Raw genomic sequence first — 20,712 nt, 5'->3', positions numbered from 1 at the left:
CTTTTAAGCACTCCTCATCTTCTGTAGGGAATTTCATTACCTTGAATACGTTGAATGTCACATCCTGATCTTGTACCCGCATAGTAAGTTCACCTTTTTGCACATCTATCAAGGTACGGCCAGTAGCCAAGAAAGGCCTTCCCAAGATTATGGGAATCTTCTTATCTTCCTCAAAATCCAGAATAACAAAATCTGCAGGAAAGAAGAGCTTATTGTTAGGGCGAAATCACGCACTAATATTCACGCAAGTATACGCGTTCGCAAGTAATATAGAATACTTTCTAGTTCGTTCCCTCAGAGACTCAGACTAATTTATTGTCTAATTTAACTCACTCACCAATGTATGATTACTTCTCAATGTTAAGATAATAACACTTAAAATTGTTGATTAAATATTAACTATAATTAACTACTTAATTAACCACTTAACTAACACTTCAATTTATCAATAATAAAACACTCATGAGATCACAACTTCATTATTACTTCCTTCTATAGCCATAGTTATTACCTTTAGCATGTGACAGTGATGATATTAATCGAATAACACGAAACTGATAAAAGCCAACTTTCATTGTACTAATACCATTCTACCAAACATCCACAATTAAGATAGAAGTTGAATAGTCATCAATTATGTTGAGTTCCTATATGTCTACAGAAATTGACAACACAACGATTTAAGCACAAGTTATTCCTTTTGATTACATAGGGCAAATAAAACTGTTAGAGTTACCCACTAATCATGCACAATGTACATGAACCTATGCTAGCATGGCAAGTTCTAAATCTCAAGATCCACCGTCGCTTCACAAGAGATTAACACCCTATCTTATATGTTCGCGACGCACATAAGACGAATACGCACAACCAATACTAGATATCATGCAATCATCACATACTAAAGTATTAAACAATTAACTAAAGAATTCTATAATAAATCCGTTGCAACCCCATGATCACGATTAGCCCATAATAGAACTTATGGCCATCATGGGTTCATATGAAATCATGATAACAAACACAAGAAAATAATAACTAAACTGATTATATTAAAACAGAGTACGTCACAAGAGTAAATAAGTCAAAGCAAGAAAACTAGCATCCAACGTTACAACGAAACAAGAATCACAAGAATATATGCTTCCTCTTCGCTGCTGTGTGCTAAATCGGTGTTCTTCCTTATCTCCTTCGCTTCTTGCAAAACACAATCTAAAACATAATCTCCTCTTAATACTCTGTGAAAAACGTCTCAAATCTACTTATATAATAGTCCCATAAAACTCAGATTACATAGAAGTTGGAAGCCAAACAGAAGTAGAAGTCTAAAATAATATATCTTTTTCCCCGACCCTGCGCGGCCGCTCAGCATTTCTGCGCGGGCGCGCAAGGCTGCTGCGCGGCCGCTCAGCATTGCTGCGCGGGTGCGCAGGACCCTTCTGGAAAAATTCCATGTTTGCTCCGTTTCTTCGCCGTAATCTGCCCGTTCTTTTCCTCTCGCAATGGTGAACACATGCCAAGGCTTATTCTTGATGATTCCTCCTCTGAAATGCAACTAATACCCTGAAATGCATAAACACTAGAAAAACGCATCAAATACACAAAATACTTGATTTCAAGACACCAATTTAAGCCATTTTAAGACGTTCTAAGTGGTATAAAATGCCACTTATCACACCCCCAAACTTAAATCGATGCTTGTCCTCAAGCGTCACAGACTAAAAAACAAATAAAAATATGCATGAATGCAATCTATATTAAAATGTAACGATCCCCCTTACTACAATTAACCAACCAAATTGTCACGTCTCAATGAATGCAGTTAGACACTGAAGATCAAGAAACTCATGCAAACGGACATACCGCCAGAAACGTGGTGTGTGCAAATGCTTAACAAATATGCTTTGGAACTAGACCAATTACTATGACTAGACTATCCTCAAGGCAATCCTACGATTATACAAAGAATAAAAATTCTAGGCACAAAGTGATATACAACACTACAAGAACTCTGGAGCTTACTACGGAATCGTGCTTTTTATTTACAACTCAAATGCTTATTTGACCGTGCAATGAGTGAGGTCCACAAAAGACTTATACAATGGTATCCATGTAACGAGCGTTAGGTTAGCGGATCCCAGACTCTAAAAGCCTTAGGTCACTAGGCACAAAGTCCCCTAAGAACTTAATAACTCGAATACCAAAGAGCCCACTCTTGATCAATTACGCAATTTTTTTTCTCCATCTTGCTCAACCCTAGACTACTCGCATAACATGCGAGCCGGCTACTAGCCATTTGACGCCTAGCCACAACTAGCAACAAATTCCATTTTTACTCCATTTTTTTTCTTTTTCATGCCTTTACCACTAAGAACCTATTATCAAATTATAAGCATAATAAATAGATTATCCTCAAAAATAATCAGATCATAACAACAATCTAGTCCTTAAGCATTCTCTAAGACTTAGTGACAATACAAGTGCTTCTAGCATGCATATCAACCTACACAACTTAATATCACTTTAATGCTATCACTACACTCGCATCAATATCACAATTCAGTTGATAAATCATTGTAAAAGGGATCATGGTATATGCATGAGCTATATGATTTGACAAACAACTAAAGCTATATAAAAAAACTATATGGCAAAAATTATGCAACTATATGAACTAACTATCATGAATATGCAGCTATATGACACACACAAAATATTCCTTAACTACCACCCCCAAACTTAAAATCTTCACTGTCCCCAGTGAAGGTAGTAGAAAGGAACACAGGGTATACCTACTCGGAGTCATCATCATCATCACCCTCAGTGGGTGGAGTATCAGGCGGCGGGTATGCAGAGTCCTCACCAAAAACTGGCCACTGGATATCAGCTCCAAGGCCTCGAAAAGTAGTCCCTAACGCAAGGGTGAGCTCCTGAGCAAACCTGCTCTGCGTCTCATATATGGCATCCATCCGCCGTGAAAGCCTCCTATACTGGGCATCACCCATCCCAGCACCCTCCTGAGCTCTCGAAGAACTAGCCTCACCACGCCCTGGCCTGGCCATAGTAGCACCTCGTGCTGGACGCCCTCCTGGAAGACGATAACCCAACCCATGCTCCTCAGGCTCACCACCGGTCCACTCCTGCATCCCATTCAGAGTGCCAGAATCTATAGGAGCTGCTGGCAACTGCAACTGCTCATGAGCCGGCCAGTTCACTCCTACTGCACGGCATAGCTTTGTAACCGTGGATGCATAAGGGATGTTCATATGCTTTGCTCCCCTCAAAAACTTCAGAATTCCTTGGTAGATAAACTCACCAAGGTCCACATAGTATTCCTCATTCAGAACTCCCCACAACAGCTATGCTCTCTCAACTGTGACCTCGTGTGCATGTGAAGAAGGCAAAATATTAGCACATATAAATGCATTCCATGCACGGGCAGACCTGTTCATGGCGATCGCCGGAAAGTGACGATACTCATTATTAGCTGGACTGCGGTTCCAAACTGTGCCCGGTCGACAGAGAGTCGCACAAATCAAATCCAAGTCAAAATCCTCAGCAGTCTTTTCATTCCAGTTCTCCTCCTCGGGCTTCCTCTCTCGCTGTCCAATCACACGGCGAATCGCCGCAGGATGATAATCAACCGTCAGCCCACGAACTACAGAAAACCCATTCTTTTCAGCCTTCGCGTTCGCGTAGAACTCGCGAACAACACTCATCGGTACTGCTTCGGGTGACTCACAAAAAGCTATCCACCCCTTCTCTGCAATCATGGGCAACAACTCACCATCCCTCCCTGATGGTACAAACCCCCTCTCCTTCAGAATCGGCTTCCCCAACAGCCTAGTGTACTCCTCCTCCGCGGCTCTGTCAGTTAACCGAGGCCTTGCAGCAGTACCCCTTGATGAATCAGCAGTAGGAACTGTGCTGCTGCTGTCAATAGTGCGTGCTCTTTTGGGTGCCATTGATTTGTGAATAAAAGTGTGTAAGAACTGATTTTTTTGATGTTTATGAGAGGGTTTAAGTGTAGGAAGTTGTGGGAGATATGTAGGATAGGTGTATGTATATATAGGGTGTGGAGTAGGTTAAATTAGATTAGGAGTGGGGTTGAGGGATAAAATCATGGGGTAATGGGAAAAGAATTCGTGGGTTTATGGGCTGTAATGGGTTTTTGTGTTTTTGTTTGTTTTTTTTTTTTCTGAACTGTAAAAAATTTTCTGGAACTCGACCCCTGCGCGGCCGCTCAGCATAGCTGCGCGGGCGCGCAGAGGGTCTCTGGAATTTTTTTTTTTCAGCCCCTGTTTTCTGATTTTTTTGTGTTTTTGGATAGGTTATTAACTTCTAAGGGTTCCTGTAACAACAATTCATGGGTTGCCTCCCACACAGCGCTTCTTTTTCGTCATTAGCTTGACGTTCCGTACCTTTCTCACGTAGTCAACAAAATGGCACTAATCACCTCTCGGTTTGCCATGTCCCCATAGTAGTGCTTCAACCGCTGATCGTTAACCATGAATGCTTGGTCCGAATCATTCTCAAAAATTTCCACCGCTCCGTGTGGAAACACAGTTTTGACAATAAAAGGTCCAGACCACCTTGATTTCAACTTCCCAGGAAAAAGTCGGAGCCGAGAGTTGAATAACAGAACTTGTTGCCCTGGCACAAATAACTTAGGATGTAGCTTCCTATCGTGCCACCTCTTCACCTTTTCCTTATACATTTTATTATTCTCGTACGCTTGAAGTCGAAATTCATCAAGTTCATTAAGCTGAAGCATTCTTTTCTACCAGCTGCATCTAAATCCAGGTTCAATTTCTTCAATGCCCAGTAGGCCTTATGCTCAAGCTCCGCCGGTAGATGACATCCTTTACCGTACACCAACTGAAACAGTGACATCCCAAGTGGAGTTTTGTATGCTGTTCTATAAGCCCAAACAACTTCATCGAGCTTTAAAGACCAATCCTTCCTTGACGGACAAACAACCTTCTCTAGAATGCGCTTTATCTCTCTGTTAGACACTTCCGCTTGACCATTTGTTTGCGGGTGATAGGCAGTAGCTACTCGATGATTCACATTATAACGCTGCATCATAGAAGTGAACTTACGGTTGCAAAAATGCGATCCTTCATCACTTATGATTACCCGAGGTGTTCCAAACCTTGTGAAAATTTGCTTATGAAGAAAATTTAGCACTGCCTTTGCATCATTTGTCGGTAAAGCTTTAACTTCGACCCATTTTGAGACATAATCGACTACCAGCAAGATGTACTGATTATTGCAAGACGAGATAAAAGGCCCCATGAAATCGATTCCCCATACATCAAAGACCTCGACTTCAAGCATCACATTTAATGGCATCTCATCCTTCCTTGACAAATTTCCCACTCTTTGGCAACGATCACACCTTAAAACAAACTGATGAGCATCCTTGAACAAGGTGGGCCAGAAAAAACCTGCTTGCAGAATACGAGCTGCCGTCTTCTCACCTCCATAGTGTCCACCATAAACCGTGGAATGGCAGTCTCGTAATATCCCCTCCGTCTCACAGAACGGGATACATCTCCTGATGATCTGGTCAGCTCCCTGTCTAAACAAATATGGTTCATCCCACATATACCACTTCACCTCATGCAAAAACTTCTTCTTTTGCGCGGATGTCAAATTAGGAGGCATTATATTGCTGACAAGATAGTTTACAATATCTGCAAACCATGGTTCTTCCTCCTGAATTGCAAACAACTGCTCATCCGGAAAAGGTTCATTGATTAACGTCCTATCTTGTGAAGTAGAATCGGGATTCTCCAACCTAGAGAGATGGTCAGCTACTTGATTCTCGGTACCTTTTCTATCTTTGATCTCTAACTCAAATTCTTGAAGTAAAAGCACCCAACGAATGAGTCTCGGCTTCGAATCCTTCTTAGAAACCAGATAGCGAATAGCTGCATGATCAGTGAATACTGTCACTTTCGTACCAAGCAGATAAGATCGAAATTTCTCAAAGCCAAAGACTATAGCCAAAAGCTCCTTCTCAGTAGTGGTGTAGTTCAATTGGGCCCCATTTAAAGTCTTACTCGCATAGTAGACCACATGGAAGAGATTTTTCTTGCGCTGTCCCAGAACTGCACCTACAGCATAGTCACTCGCATCACACATCATCTAAAACGGTTCTGTCCAATCTGGTGCTGTAATAACTGGTGCCGTGATCAAACTCTCCTTGAGAGTCTCGAATGCTGCCAAACATTCATCATCAAATTTGAAAGGCACATCTTTCTCAAGTAAATTGCACAACGGCTTAGATATCTTTGAAAAGTCCTTGATGAATCGCCGATAAAAACCCGCATGACCGAGAAAACTACGGATTCCTTTCACCGAATTAGGTGGGGGAAGATTTTCAATGACTCCCACCTTGGCCTTGTCCACCTCCAGACCTTTGCTAGAGACCTTATGCCCAAGGATAATGCCTTCACGCACCATAAAATGACATTTCTCCCAATTAAGCACCAAATTAGTTTCCACGCATCTTTTGAGTACGGCGCGCAGATTATTCAAACATTCATCATATGAGTGTCCAAAGATGGAGAAGTCATCCATGAACACTTCGACGTTATTTCCAATCATGTCAGAGAATATAGCCATCATACATCTCTGAAAGGTGGCCGGGGCACCACATAACCCAAACGAAACTCTTCGAAAAGCAAATGTGCCAAATGGACAAGTGAAGGTAGTCTTTTCCTGATCCTCTGGTGCAATACAAATCTGATTATACCCGGAATACCCATCCAGAAGACAAAAATACTCATGTCCCGCCAATCTGTCAAGCATTTGATCAATGAATGGGAGAGGGAAGTGATCCTTCCTTGTGGCTTTGTTCAATTTTCTATAATCCATGCATACTCTCCATCCTGTAACTGTTCGAGTAGGGATGAGCTCATTCTTTTCATTTGCGACCACAGTGATACCTCCTTTCTTAGGTACACATTGCACGGGGCTCACCCACGAGCTGTCAGAAATAGGATAAATGATGCCTGCATCTAGCCATTTCAGAATTTCTTTCTTCACCACCTCCTTCATGATCGGGTTCAGTCTTCGCTGCTGTTCCACAGTTGGCTTACTACCTTCCTCTAACAGAATTTTATGCATACAATATGAAGGACTTATCCCCTTGATGTCTGCTATGGTCCATCCTATAGCCGATTTGAATTCTCTCAAAATCCTTAAGAGCTTGTCTTCCTCACTACCTGAAAGGTCAGCTGAAATAATAACAGGTAACGTAGATGAATCACCTAAAAAGGCATACCTCAAGTGTTCAGGTAATGGTTTGAGCTCTAAGGTAGGCGCTTCCTCTATTGATGGTTTGAGCTTCCCTTCAGCGTTCTTGAGGTCAGAAGTACCAAGAGATTCAAATGGTATATCCAGCTTTCGCTTCCAGGGAGAAGCGTTCAGATATTGTAATTGCTCGTTGCTATCTTCATCATCACTGTCAAATTCCCCCACTAAGGCCTTTTCCAATGCATCAGACATTAGCATGTGATCGAGTTCCGAAGTAACCGCAGAATCAATCACATCCACTTTTAAGCACTCCTCATCTTCTGTAGGGAATTTCATTGCCTTGAATACGTTGAAGGTCACATCCTGATCTTGAACCCGCATAGTAAGTTCCCCTTTTTGCACATCTATCAAGGTACGGCCAGTAGCCAAGAAAGGCCTCCCCAAGATTATGGGAATCTTCTTATCTTCCTCAAAATCCAGAATAACAAAATCAGTAGGAAAGAAGAGCTTATCCACCTTGACGAGCACATCCTCAACTATGCCCCTTGGGTAAGTAATGGAACGGTCCGCCAATTGTAGCGACATGTATGTGGGTTTTGGATCAGGCAGATCCAGTTTTTTAAAGATCGACAACGGCATCAGATTAATGCTTGCTCCCAAATCACAAAGGCACTTGTCAAAAGTTAGATTGCCAATGGTGCAAGGAATGATGAAGCTTCCTGGATCATTCAGTTTTGGTGGTAACTTTTGTTGCAGAACCGCGCTGCATTCTTCCGTGAGAGCAACGGTTTCAAGGTCATCCAGTTTCACCTTCCTTGAAAGAATAGTCTTCATAAACTTCGCATAACTAGGCATTTGTTCCAGAGCCTCAGCGAAAGGTATATTGATGTGAAGTTTCTTGAACACCTCCAGAAACTTCCCGAACTCTCTATCCAGCTTTTGTTGCTGCAATCTCTTAGGAAAAGGTGGTGGAGGATAAAGCTGTTTCTCCCCTGTATTAGCCTCAGGCAGAGTGTGTTCAACAGTAGTCTTCCTTGGTTCCGCCGCTTTCTCCCTTTGCTTAGATTCTTCATCTCTAACTTCAGCTTCGACTTCTTTTGCCTTTTCAGCATCAGCTACTTTTCCAGACCTTAAGGTAATAGCCTTGACTTGCTCTTTAGCTTCCTTCCTGCCTGGTACTTCCGTGTCACTGGGAAGAGTGCCAGGTTGACGATTGAGCACTGCATTGGCTAATTGACCGATTTGATTTTCCAAGGTCTTGATAGAAACCGCCTGACTCTTGCACAACAGCTTAAGTTCCTCAAAATCAGCACTAGTAGGTGCAGCTGCACTTCCCTGTTGAGGATATGATTGTCTTGTAGCATACTGCTGTGGTTGCTGGAATCCAGGTGGGTTAAACTGTTTACTCACTCCTTGCTGATATGGTGGCTGAATAGCATTCTGATTATTTCCCCAAGTGAAATTTGGATGATTTCTGTTGTTAGGATGATAAGTCGCTGGCACAGGCTGCTGTTGTCGCTGATAATTATTCACATACTGAACAGATTTGTTGACAAGAGAACACTGATCCGTAGCATGAGAACCTGCACAAAGCTCACAAACCATAGCTATTTGATTAACTCCATACGTAGCCAAAGAATCAACCTTCATTGATAGCGCTTGGAGCTGGGCTGCAATAGCGGTGGCTGCATCAACTTCCAGAATACCTGATACCTTGCCTGATGTCATCCTCTGAGTTGGGTTTTGATGCTCATTTGCAGCCATCGTCTCAATAAGATTGTACGCCTCAGTATAGCTTTTAGCCCATAAGGCGCCTCCAGCTGCTGCATCGAGCATGGGCCGAGATTGGGCCCCCAAATCATTATAAAAACCAGTGATTACCATCCAATCCGGCATTCCATGATGTGGAAATTTTCTCAACATTTCCTTGTAGCGTTCCTAAGCCTCGCACATAGATTCTGTAGGTTGCTGCGCAAACTGAGTAAGAGCACTCCTCATAGCAGCAGTCTTTGCCATTGGATAAAACTTCACCAGAAACTTTTGCGCAAGATCTTGCCACGTAGTGATGGACCCAGCTGGTTCAGAATGTAACCAGTCTTTAGCTTTATCCCTCAGTGAGAATGGGAAAAGCCTCAACTTGATAGCCTCATCAGTCACGCCATTATACTTAAAAGTGCTGCAGATCTCGACAAAATTCCTTATGTGCATGTTGGGGTCTTCAGTTGCCGCTCCTCCAAAAGAAACAGAATTCTGCACCATCTGAATAGTGCCCGGCTTGATTTCAAAGGTGTTAGCTTGAATAGCCGGATGAAGGATGCTTGACTGAATGTCATCAATTTTAGGCCGAGAAAAATCCATAAGAGCTGGATCAGCTTGAACAATACGATCTCCCATGTTTACTGGTTCTTTCTGCTCAGTTCCTGAATCCGAATCCTCAAAATCTAACTTCTCCGGAGTATCAATAACTTCGTCTTTTCCTTCAGCTGTATCTAAGGTCCTCTTGCGAGCACGAGAACGAGTTTGCATAAACGCTTGCTAAAGTACCTGAAACACAACCGAAAAGAGTAATTAACTACTACGTCCTAATCACTGAGTCCTAATGACCAATGATGGTAAGTACATAAACTAAACAAATACACCGAGTCCCCGGCAGCGGCGCCAAAAACTTGTTAGGGCGAAATCACGCACTAATATTCACGCAAGTATACGCGTTCGCAAGTAATATAGAATACTTTCTAGTTCGTTCCCTCAGAGACTCAAACTAATTTATTGTCTAATTTAACTCACTCACCAATGTATGATTACTTCTCAATGTTAAGATAATAACACTTAAAATTGTTGATTAAATATTAACTATAATTAACTACTTAATTAACCACTTAACTAACACTTCAATTTATCAATAATAAAACACTCATGAGATCACAACTTCATTATTATTTCCTTCTATAGCCATAGTTATTACCTTTAGCATGTGACAGTGATGATATTAATCGAATAACACGAAACTGATAAAAGCCAACTTTCATTGTACTAATACCATTCTACCAAACATCCACAATTAAGATAGAAGTTGAATAGTCATCAATTATGTTGAGTTCCTATATGTCTACAGAAATTGACAATACAACGATTTAAGTACAAGTTATTCCTTTTGATTACATAGGGCAAATAAAACTGTTAGAGTTACCCACTAATCATGCACAATGTACATGAACCTATGCTAGCATGGCAAGTTCTAAATCTCAAGATCCACCGTCGCTTCACAAGAGATTAACACCCTATCTTATATGTTCGCGACGCACATAAGACGAATACGCACAACCAATACTAGATATCATGCAATCATCACATACTAAAGTATTAAACAATTAACATGATCACGATTAGCCCATAATAGAACTTATCGCCATCATGGGTTCATATGAAATCATGATAACAAACACAAGAAAATAATAACTAAACTGATTATATTAAAACAGAGTACGTCACAAGAGTAAATAAGTCAAAGCAAGAAAACTAGCATCCAACGTTACAACGAAACAAGAATCACAAGAATATATGCTTCCTCTTCGCTGCTGTGTGCTAAATCGGTCTTCTTCCTTATCTCCTTCGCTTCTTGCAAAACACAATCTAAAACATAATATCCTCTTAATACTCTGTGAAAAACGTCTCAAATCTACTTATATAATAGTCCCATAAAACTCAGATTACATAGAAGTTGGAAGCCAAACAGAAGTAGAAGTCTAAAATAATATATCTTTTTCCCCGACCCTGCGCGGCCGCTCAGCATTTCTGCGCGGGCCCGCAAGACTGCTGCGCGGCCGCTCAGCATTGCTGCGCGGGCGCGCAGGACCCTTCTGGAAAAATTCCATGTTTGCTCCGTTTCTTCGCCGTAAACTGCCCGTTCTTTTCCTCTCGCAATGGTGAACACATGCCAAGGCTTATTCTTGATGATTCCTCCTCCGAAATGCAACTAATACCCTGAAATGCATAAACACTAGAAAAACGCATCAAATACACAAAATACTTGATTTCAAGACACCAATTTAAGCCATTTTAAGACGTTCTAAGTGGTATAAAATGCCACTTATCACTTATCCACCTTGACGAGCACATCCTCCACTATGCCCCTTGGGTAAGTAATGGAACGATCAGCCAATTGTAGCGACATGTATGTGGGTTTTGGATCAGGCAGATCCAGCTTTTTAAAGATCGACAACGGCATCAGATTAATGCTTGCTCCCAAATCACAAAGGCACTTGTCAAAAGTCAGATTGCCAATGGTGCAAGGTATGGTGAAGCTTCCTGGATCTTTCAGTTTTGGTGGTAACTTTTGCTGCAGAACAGCGCTGCATTCTTCCGTGAGAGCAACGGTTTCAAGGTCATCCAGTTTCACCTTCCTTGAAAGAATAATCTTCATAAACTTCGCATAACTAGGCATTTGCTCCAGAGCCTCAGCGAAAGGTATATTGATGTGAAGTTTCTTGAACACCTCCAGAAACTTCCCGAACTGTCTATCCAGCTTCTGTTGCTGCAATCTCTTAGGAAAAGGTGGTGGAGGATAAAGCTGTTTCTCCCCTGTATTAGGCTCAGGAAGAGTGTGTTCAACAGTAGTCTTCCTTGGCTCCGCCGCTTTCTCCTTTTGCTTAGATTCTTCATCTCTAATTTCAGCTTCTCCTTCTTTTGCCTTTTCAGCATCAACAACTTTTCCAGACCTTAAGGTAATAGCCTTGACTTGCTCTTTAGTTTCCTTCCTGCCTGGTACTTCCGTGTCACTGGGAAGGGTGCCAGGTTGATGATTGAGCACTGCATTGGCTAATTGACCGATTTGATTTTCCAAGGTCTTGATAGAAACCGCCTGACTCTTGCATAACAACTTAAGTTCCTCAAAATCAGCACTAGTAGGTGCAGCTGTACTTCCCTGTTGAGGATATGATTGCCTTGTAGCATACTGCTGTGGTTGCTGGAATCCAGGTGGGTTAAACTGTTTACTCACTCCTTGCTGGTATGGTGGCTGAATAGCATTCTGATTATTTTCCCAGCTGAAATTTGGATGATTTCTGTTGTTAGGATGATAGGTTACTGGCACAGGCTGCTGCTGTCGGCTGCTGCTGTCGCTGATAGTTATTCACATACTGAACAGATTCGTTGACAAGAGAACACTGATCCGTAGCATGAGAACCTGCACAAAGCTCACAAACCATAGCTATTTGATTAACTCCATATGTAGCCAGAGAATCAACCTTTATTGATAGCGCTTGGAGCTGGGCTGCAATAGCGGTGGCTGCATCAACTTCCAGAATACCTGCTACCTTGCCTGACGTCATCCTCTGAGTTGGGTTTTGATGCTCATTTGCAGCCATCGTCTCTATAAGATTATACGCCTCAGTATAGCTTTTAGCCCATAAGGCGCCTCCAGCGGCTGCATCAAGCATGGGCCGAGATTGGGCCCCCAAACCATTATAGAAACCAGTGATCACCATCCAATCCGGCATTCCATGATGTGGACATTTTCTCAACATTTCCTTGTAGCGTTCCCAAGCCTCTCACATAGATTCTGTAGGTTGCTGCGCAAATTGAGTAAGAGCACTCCTCATAGCAGCAGTCTTTGCCATCGGATAAAACTTCACCAGAAACTTTTGCGCAAGATCTTGCCACGTAGTGATCGACCCAGCTGGTTCAGAATGTAACCAGTCTTTAGCCTTGTCCCTCAGTGAGAATGGGAAAAGCCTCAACTTGATAGCCTCATCAGTCACGCCATTGTACTTAAAAGTGCTGCAGATCTCGACAAAATTCCTTATGTGCATGTTGGGGTCTTCAGTTGCCGCTCCTCCAAAAGAAACAGAATTCTGCACCATCTGAATAGTGCCCGGCTTGATTTCAAAGGTGTTAGCTTGAATAGCCGGATGAAGGATGCTTGACTGAATGTCATCAATTTTAGGCCGAGAAAAATCCATAAGAGCTGGATCAGCTTGAACAATACGATCTCCCATGTTTACTGGTTCTTTCTGCTCAGTTCCTGAATCCGAATCCTCAAAATCTAACTTCTCCGGAGTATCAATAACTTCGTCTTTTCCTTCAGCTGTATCTAAGGTCCTCTTGCGAGCACGAGAACGAGTTTGCATAAACGCTTGCTAAAGTACCTGAAACACAACCGAAAACAATAATTAACTACTACGTCCTAATCACTGAGTCCTAATGACCAATGATGGTGAGTACATAAACTAAACAAATACGCCGAGTCCCCGGCAGCGGCGCCAAAAACTTGTTAGGGCGAAAACACGCACTAATATTCATGCAAGTATACGCGTTCGCAAGTAATATAGAATACTTTCTAGTTCGTTCCCACAGAGACTCAGACTAAATTATTGTCTAATTGAACTCACTCACCAATGTATGATTACTTCTCAATGTTAAGACACTAACACTTAAAATTGTTGATTAAATATTAACTACAATTAACTACTTAATTAATCACTTAACTAACACTTCAATTTATCAACAATAAAACACTCATGAGATCACAACTTCATTATTGCTTCCTTCAATAGCCATTGTTGTTACCTTTAGCATGTGACGGTGATGATATTAATCGAATAACACGAAACTGATAAAAGCCAACTTTCATTGTACTAATACCATTCTACCAAGCATCCACAATTAAGATAGAAGTTGAATAGTCATCAATTATGTTGAGTTCCTATATGTCTACAGAAATTGACAACACAACGATTTAAGCACAAGTTATTCCTTTTGATTACATAGGGCAAATAAAACTGTTAGAGTTACCCACTAATCATATACAACGTACATGAACCTATGCTAGCATGGCAAGTTCTAAATCTCAAGATCCACCATGGCAAGTTCTAAATCTCAAGATCCACCGTCGCTTCACAAGAGATTAACACCCTATCTTATATGTTCATGACGCACATAAGACGACTACGCACAACCAATACTAGATATCATACAATCATCACACACACTAAAGTATTAAACAATTAACTAAAGAATTCCATAATAAATCCGTTGCAACCCCATGATCACGATTAGCCCATAATAGCACTTATCGTCATCATGAGTTCATATGAAATCATGATAAACAAACACAAGAAAATAATAACTAAACTAATTATATTAAAACAGAGTACGTCACAAGAGTAAATAAGTTCAAAGCAAGAAAACTAGCATCCAACGTTACAACGAAACAAGAATCACAAGAAGATATGCTTCCTCTTCGTTGCAGTGTGCTAAATCGGTCTTCTTCCTTATCTCCTTCGCTCCTTGCTATACAACACGATCTTCTTCAATCCCCCCTTGTGAAAAATGTCTCAAATCTACTTATATAATAGTCCCATAAAACTCAGATTACATAGAAGTGGAAACCAAACAGAAGTAGAAGTCCTAAAATAATATATTTTTTTCCCCGACCCTGCGCGGCCGCTCAGCATAGCTGCGCGGCCGCTCAGCATAGCTGCGCGGCCGCTCAGCAATGCTGAGCGGGCGCTCAGACCTCTACTGGAAAAAAATCTGATTTTGCTCCGTTTCTTCGCCGTAATCTGCCCGTTTCTTTCCTTTCGCAACGGTGAACACATGCCAAGGCTTATTCTTGATGATTCCTCCCCCGAAATGCAACTAATACCCTGAAATGCATAAACACTAGAAAAATGCATCAAATACACAATATACTTGATTTCAAGACACCAAATTAAGCCATTTTAAGACGTTCTAATTGGTATAAAATGCCACTTATCATCTACCACTATAAGTCAAATAATTGTACCTACAATGGAGCAAGTTGAGTTTAAGGTCCATTCTGATCTGAATTTTCATGGTGAGCCCATCATTCCCAAGGATGAACCAACAGACTGGGACAACTTACCTATTCCTGAGTTGAACATTCCAATTCCAGCTACATAAAAAAGAAAGAAGCAATCACCAAGAAAGCAAGTCAAGCATGTCTTATCTTAATCTAAAGCCTTATCCAAACCCAAGCCAACAATCAACAAAGGAGATCAACTCTTTATATGTGACATAAAAGAACTCTCAGATATCAACCTTTACCTGGATGAGCTAGATGAAGTAAGAGCAATTAATGCCTGCAACAGACTCCCGGAAAGGTTGGTGTTCAGGTACAAGGGTGGAAAGAAAATCACATGGCCTTTGCATAAGATTTTCAATGAAGGCTACAGTGTCTTGGTGAAAGTATTCTCTATAATGAAGAAGGATTTTGGATTCACCAAGGTTTCCAGAACATAGGTACTCAACAAAATTCAACAAATAATGCAAAGCTGGAGAGATCCAAATGCACTACCAGGAATCTTATCTATTCCTTACACTGGGAGTAGAGTGCATTTGAGACCATATTGGTTGATAGAGTTCAAGGATGAAAAAATTACCAGAAGATTCTTAAGACTTGAAGACCAGCTGAAAATATCAAGCAATGATACTCTCAAGGAAATGCAGGAGATGCTGGATCTCAATAATGAAGATGAATCTGATTTTTACAGACAATTCCAACACCAACTAGAAGAAAACAATGAGAAACTGGGAAAGAAGACTAGACAATCAAGGAAAAAGAATTAATTTGCTCAGTCTAGAGGAACACCTTGAAAAATGGCTTGTGAGATTCCTGTGAACTTTCTTTTGTGCAATTTTCAATATAATGCAGCAGTTATCATTTTTATTTACTATTGATTGTATATTTTGTGAAATGTGTTTTGTTATCATCAAGTCCTTTTAAATTTATGCCTACAATTCTAGTAGACATAAATTGGGGGAGATTGTTAGGAATATGTTGTAGGCTTGATGATAATTCACTAAAACACCTTAGTAGATTTAATTAAGTAATTTTGAAACTATCAACAGATAATCACAATTGTTCATTCATTGATAGAATAGCTTATATCTCAATAATTTTTGTAGCACATTCCTGTATACTGTAATGTTTTAGAAGTTTAGAAGTTGTAGAGAATTCTAAGACATGTGACTACTCGAAAGATATGCAAAATAGGTTGGCTAATTGTAAATATCAGATGTGTTGTAATTTTACATAAGTAAAACAGTATCAACTACTAAAGAAGATGCTTTCAACAGATAAACTACAAAGCTTCGATGGATGACTCAAGACACTTTCAACGGATGATCTATTAGAGACTCAACGAATAACTTATGTGGAGTATCGACGGATAACAGTGATATCTCGAGGGATAACAAATTCAAATAGCAGTTGAAAGTGACTTGACAGTCACATGGGTTGATTGTATACAAAAAGAATGTGACAACCTATTTGCAGGTTTGAGAGAACAAAGGAGCATTTCCATTTCCATGCTTACTTGAAGAAATACAAAAATGTTGGACAGAAAATGAAGAAACATGTGAATAGACTTACATATTTTGTTTAATCTATTTTTCTCTTTCATGTGTAACTTGGTAGTATATAAACCAAGTGTAGCAAGCAGATTAAAAATAGATTGAACTGAGAAATAGAAAAAGCTACATCTGTTAGGAATTTCTCTGTTCTTTTGTATAAACACTTGTAAGCAACTGTGTGCATTCTTGCATCACAGAGTTCTCATAATTATATATATAGTGGAAAGATCAATCCATCAGAAAGTTTTTAAGTCATTGTGTTTACTTACTTTGTGTCTTGAATACATAGATCTTTTATTCCGTACTTTTGTTTATTCAAACACAAATACATTTTGCAAAGAGATTTTATTATTTTAAAAGGAACCAGAATTACATGCAACCCCCCTTCTATAATTCTATTGTTAGATTGTTAAGGAATAACAGTTCTAATTTTTAACAAACCATTTTCTCATTTTCCTTCTATATACATAGGAGATCTAAAACCTACGAAGATACAACCCACGAGAATCCGGCCAAAACCCATACTTCCATCCTGGATCGTTTGACTTAGCTTTCCGCTTAGGGTCTTTAAAAGGATCATAGGTGGGGTCGTTACTTTGATTTTCATTTGACATCTACCATAAGAATTGAGCAACCAATTTAGAACATAAACAAGTAAAAAAAGAAGAAAAAACCAAATATAAGTGCAAGTGAAAGTGTGTTTTGAACTACTGTGTTTGTGTGTAATATGTTTGTAAGTGTGTGTAAGTGTACATACATACATATTTGTGTGTATATATACACATATACTTACAGATATATTGTTAGGTCACACAACACTGTAGAATGGGGTTGAATACAGTGTTTATACAATCAAATCGATTTACCACAAGTATGTAACAAGGATCAAGTATATTAAATAAACTCTGTTACAATAAGAACTGTTGTTCTCTCTCAGTGATGAACAAATATCACTAAGAACTGCTAGGTTACAATATATAATCTTCTCGATAATGATAACACATATAGTGTAAACCCTAAGTTTGTGTTTATATAGTACACAGTTACAAGATAGATTCTAATTGATATGAAATATAATTCTGTCTCCTAAAATATATCAATCAGATATTTTCTACAAGTCTTTCAGTCTTCTAACTCTTTCCATGCATATCTTCTTTTGTCTTAGTCTCGATCTTCTCCTGTAAATCAGCTTCATTCCTTATCTGAAAGTCTTCCCGCACTTAGGTTCTAATATGACCTTAAGTTCTGATATTAAGTTCTGACTTCCAGTAAGTCCTGATATCAGTAAGTCCTGATTTATCCTGTTGTTAAAAACTGAAAACTAAACACAAATCATATTAGACATGAAATCTCAAATATATCTAACAATCTCCCCCAACTTGTAAATTATGCAAAATATACAAGTTAATAGATTTGATGATGTCAAAAATATTTAAGTACAAATGCAAATAAGAGTTTAACTAGATAACTAACTACAACTTACAGTCCTTGTAGCTTTTATCAATCTCACTTAGTCAATCTGAATCCAAAATGATTCTTGATAAAGTTTGATATCAGCTTTTCTTCTTTATTCCTCAGGACTTGAGACATTGTAGCTTTGACTTGCTTCATCTCTTCACCCTGACTTTCAATCTGGTAGATTGCAGTCCTTAAAGCAGAGATATGGTTTCTTTCTAAACCATCATCCAGTCTTATTACCCTTGGGTGAGAAGAATCTTCATTGTAGCATGGACATTTCTCTTTCAGTATCATTTCAAGTTTAGCAGAATCCTTCTTCATTGGAATTTCACTTCCATCATCTTCAACTATGTTAAAAATGAATTATGTAACCCTTGAACCAGAAATTCTAGCTTTATCTCTTATGGTCTTCAATATGAAATTTGACCATCTCCTGGTAATATCAGACTTTACCTCTAAAAGGTAATGAAAGAATTGAAGTTCTTTCAGTGATTTATTTAGCACATCTGATTCTGACATCTGATATGTCCTTCCATCTTCAAGAAATAGAATCAGATTTTCCTTAACATTGTGCTTGTCATGAACATCCAGTACCACTTGAATAGAGATAACCTTATCAAGGTATTTCTGTGTAACATCTTCAAGAGGTCTGTCAGTCAACATAAATGGATCTCTAGTAGCAACTTCAACTCCTATCTTGATCTTAGCTTCATCGGAACCTAGCCTGGCCCTGTCTCTTGGTTCTCTAGCATTTAACCCAATAGTCATGAAAGTAGACAACGATTGGCTTTTCTTTGGATCAGATGGTTTGAAGAAGGAATTCTATGAAGAATAGAATACTTGGAAGAAAAGATAACTAGTTGATATATTTTAGGAAGCATAATTATGTTCCATATCAATTAGAAGATTATCTTGTAACTGTGTAGTATATAAACACAGGCATAGAGTTTACACTATAAGTGTTACGATTATCGAAGTTATTATTTTTTGTAACTCTAGCAGCTCTCGTGATAATTTGTTCATCACTGAGAGAAGACAGTTCCATATTGTAACAGAGTTTATTATGTTGAAGAAAATCTATTTTCTGTTACTTGAGTTCTTATATTCGATTTGATTGTGCTAAACACTATATTCAACCCCCTTCTACAGTGTGTGTGACCTAACAAGCTTCATCATCTTTCTTCTTTAGTACTTGATCATTAGAGCATTTAGACTTAACTATCTTCTCGACAGGATTTATGAAGGACCACATATGCCAACCAAACTCTCTGTGGAAGTTGCAGGTCAGCCAGCAAAGTCTGTACCAAAGGAGAAAAGTGATTACACTGCTGAAGATATCTCATCAATTGCAAAGGATGCAAAGGTAAGACACTTGCTGCATAGTGCCATTGATAATGTCATGTCAAATAGGATAATTAACTGCAAGACTGCAAAAGAGATATGGGATGCTTTGGAAACAAGGTGTCAGGGAACTGATTCAATCAAGAAGAACAGGAAGACGATACTCACTCAAGAGTATGAGCACTTTGACTCAAAGCCTGATGAGTCATTAACTGATTTATATGACAGATTTGTCAAACTCTTGAATGACTTGTCACTAGTTGACAAAGAGTATGATATTGATGATTCAAATCTTAAATTCCTGTTAGCTCTTCCTAAAAGATGGGATTTAAAGGCCACAATAATAAGAGACAACTATAATCTTGATGAAACAACTCTTGATGAAATTTATGGGATGCTCAAGACTCATGAACTTGAGATGGAACAAAGAAGCAAGAGGAATGGAAGAAAGTCAAGAACAGTTGCCTTTGTGGCTGAGGAGGAAAGTCCCAAAGAAGCTGCCTCAAGGAAAGGCAAGGGAAAGGCTCACATCACAAAGTCTGATACTGAGTCATCAAGTTCTGAAAGTGATGATGACTCAGAAACTGAAAGTACACATGAGATGGACCCTGATGAGGAGATGATGAAGTTGTGTGCTCTTATGGTGAAAGGGATCACAAAGATTGTGTACAGAAAATTCAGGAGAGGAAAGAAGTTTTCCAAGAAAGGTGCAAGTTCTGAAAAGAAAGGTTTCAGAAAATCTGAAGGCAAAGGAGGAAAGTCTGACAGAGGAGATTACTCAAATGTTAAATGCTACAACTGTGGTGAGAAAGGCCACATATATCCAGATTGTAGAAAAGGGAAGAGTGACAAAGGCAAGGTTCTTGTCACAAAGAAGAAAAGCTGGTCAGATGCTTCAGATTCTGAGGATGAGGAAAACTATGTCTTGATGGCAAATGATGATAGCAGTTCTGATACTGCTGACCTAAAGGTACCTCAAACTACTTATGCCTTTCATACTGATGATATTACTGAGTTAAGAAGATATCTTAAGACCATGTTCATTAGTTATAAAGATCAAACTTTAACATGTGAAAGATTAACTTCTGAAAAATCTTGCTTATAAAAAGAGGAATGATTATTTAGAGGAGTTAGTCATATTCCATCAAACTCAGAAAGATAGAGATGATGCCTTTTATGTTAGGGATGAAGTGCTAAAAATGAATGAATCTCTAAAAACTGAGCTAGAAAAGGAAAGAGAAATTATCAGGACTTGGAGTAACTCTGGTAAAG

At 39.6% G+C, this 20,712-nt stretch overlaps 1 non-coding gene across 1 annotated transcript; it reads left to right on the top strand.

Moving 5' to 3' along the window:
* Window positions 1–12,762: 12,762 nt before the first annotated feature.
* LOC141669295 (small nucleolar RNA R71) lies at window positions 12,763–12,869 on the top strand. The gene has a single exon (XR_012553582.1). It is a non-coding gene; the product is annotated as a small nucleolar RNA R71 (small nucleolar RNA).
* The last annotated feature ends 7,843 nt before the right edge of the window (window positions 12,870–20,712 follow it).

This window comes from Apium graveolens, chromosome 6 (genome assembly GCF_009905375.1).
Source record: "Apium graveolens cultivar Ventura chromosome 6, ASM990537v1, whole genome shotgun sequence".
Classification (NCBI taxonomy): Eukaryota; Viridiplantae; Streptophyta; class Magnoliopsida; order Apiales; family Apiaceae; genus Apium; species Apium graveolens.
This window is presented reverse-complemented; position numbering and strand designations above follow the sequence as displayed.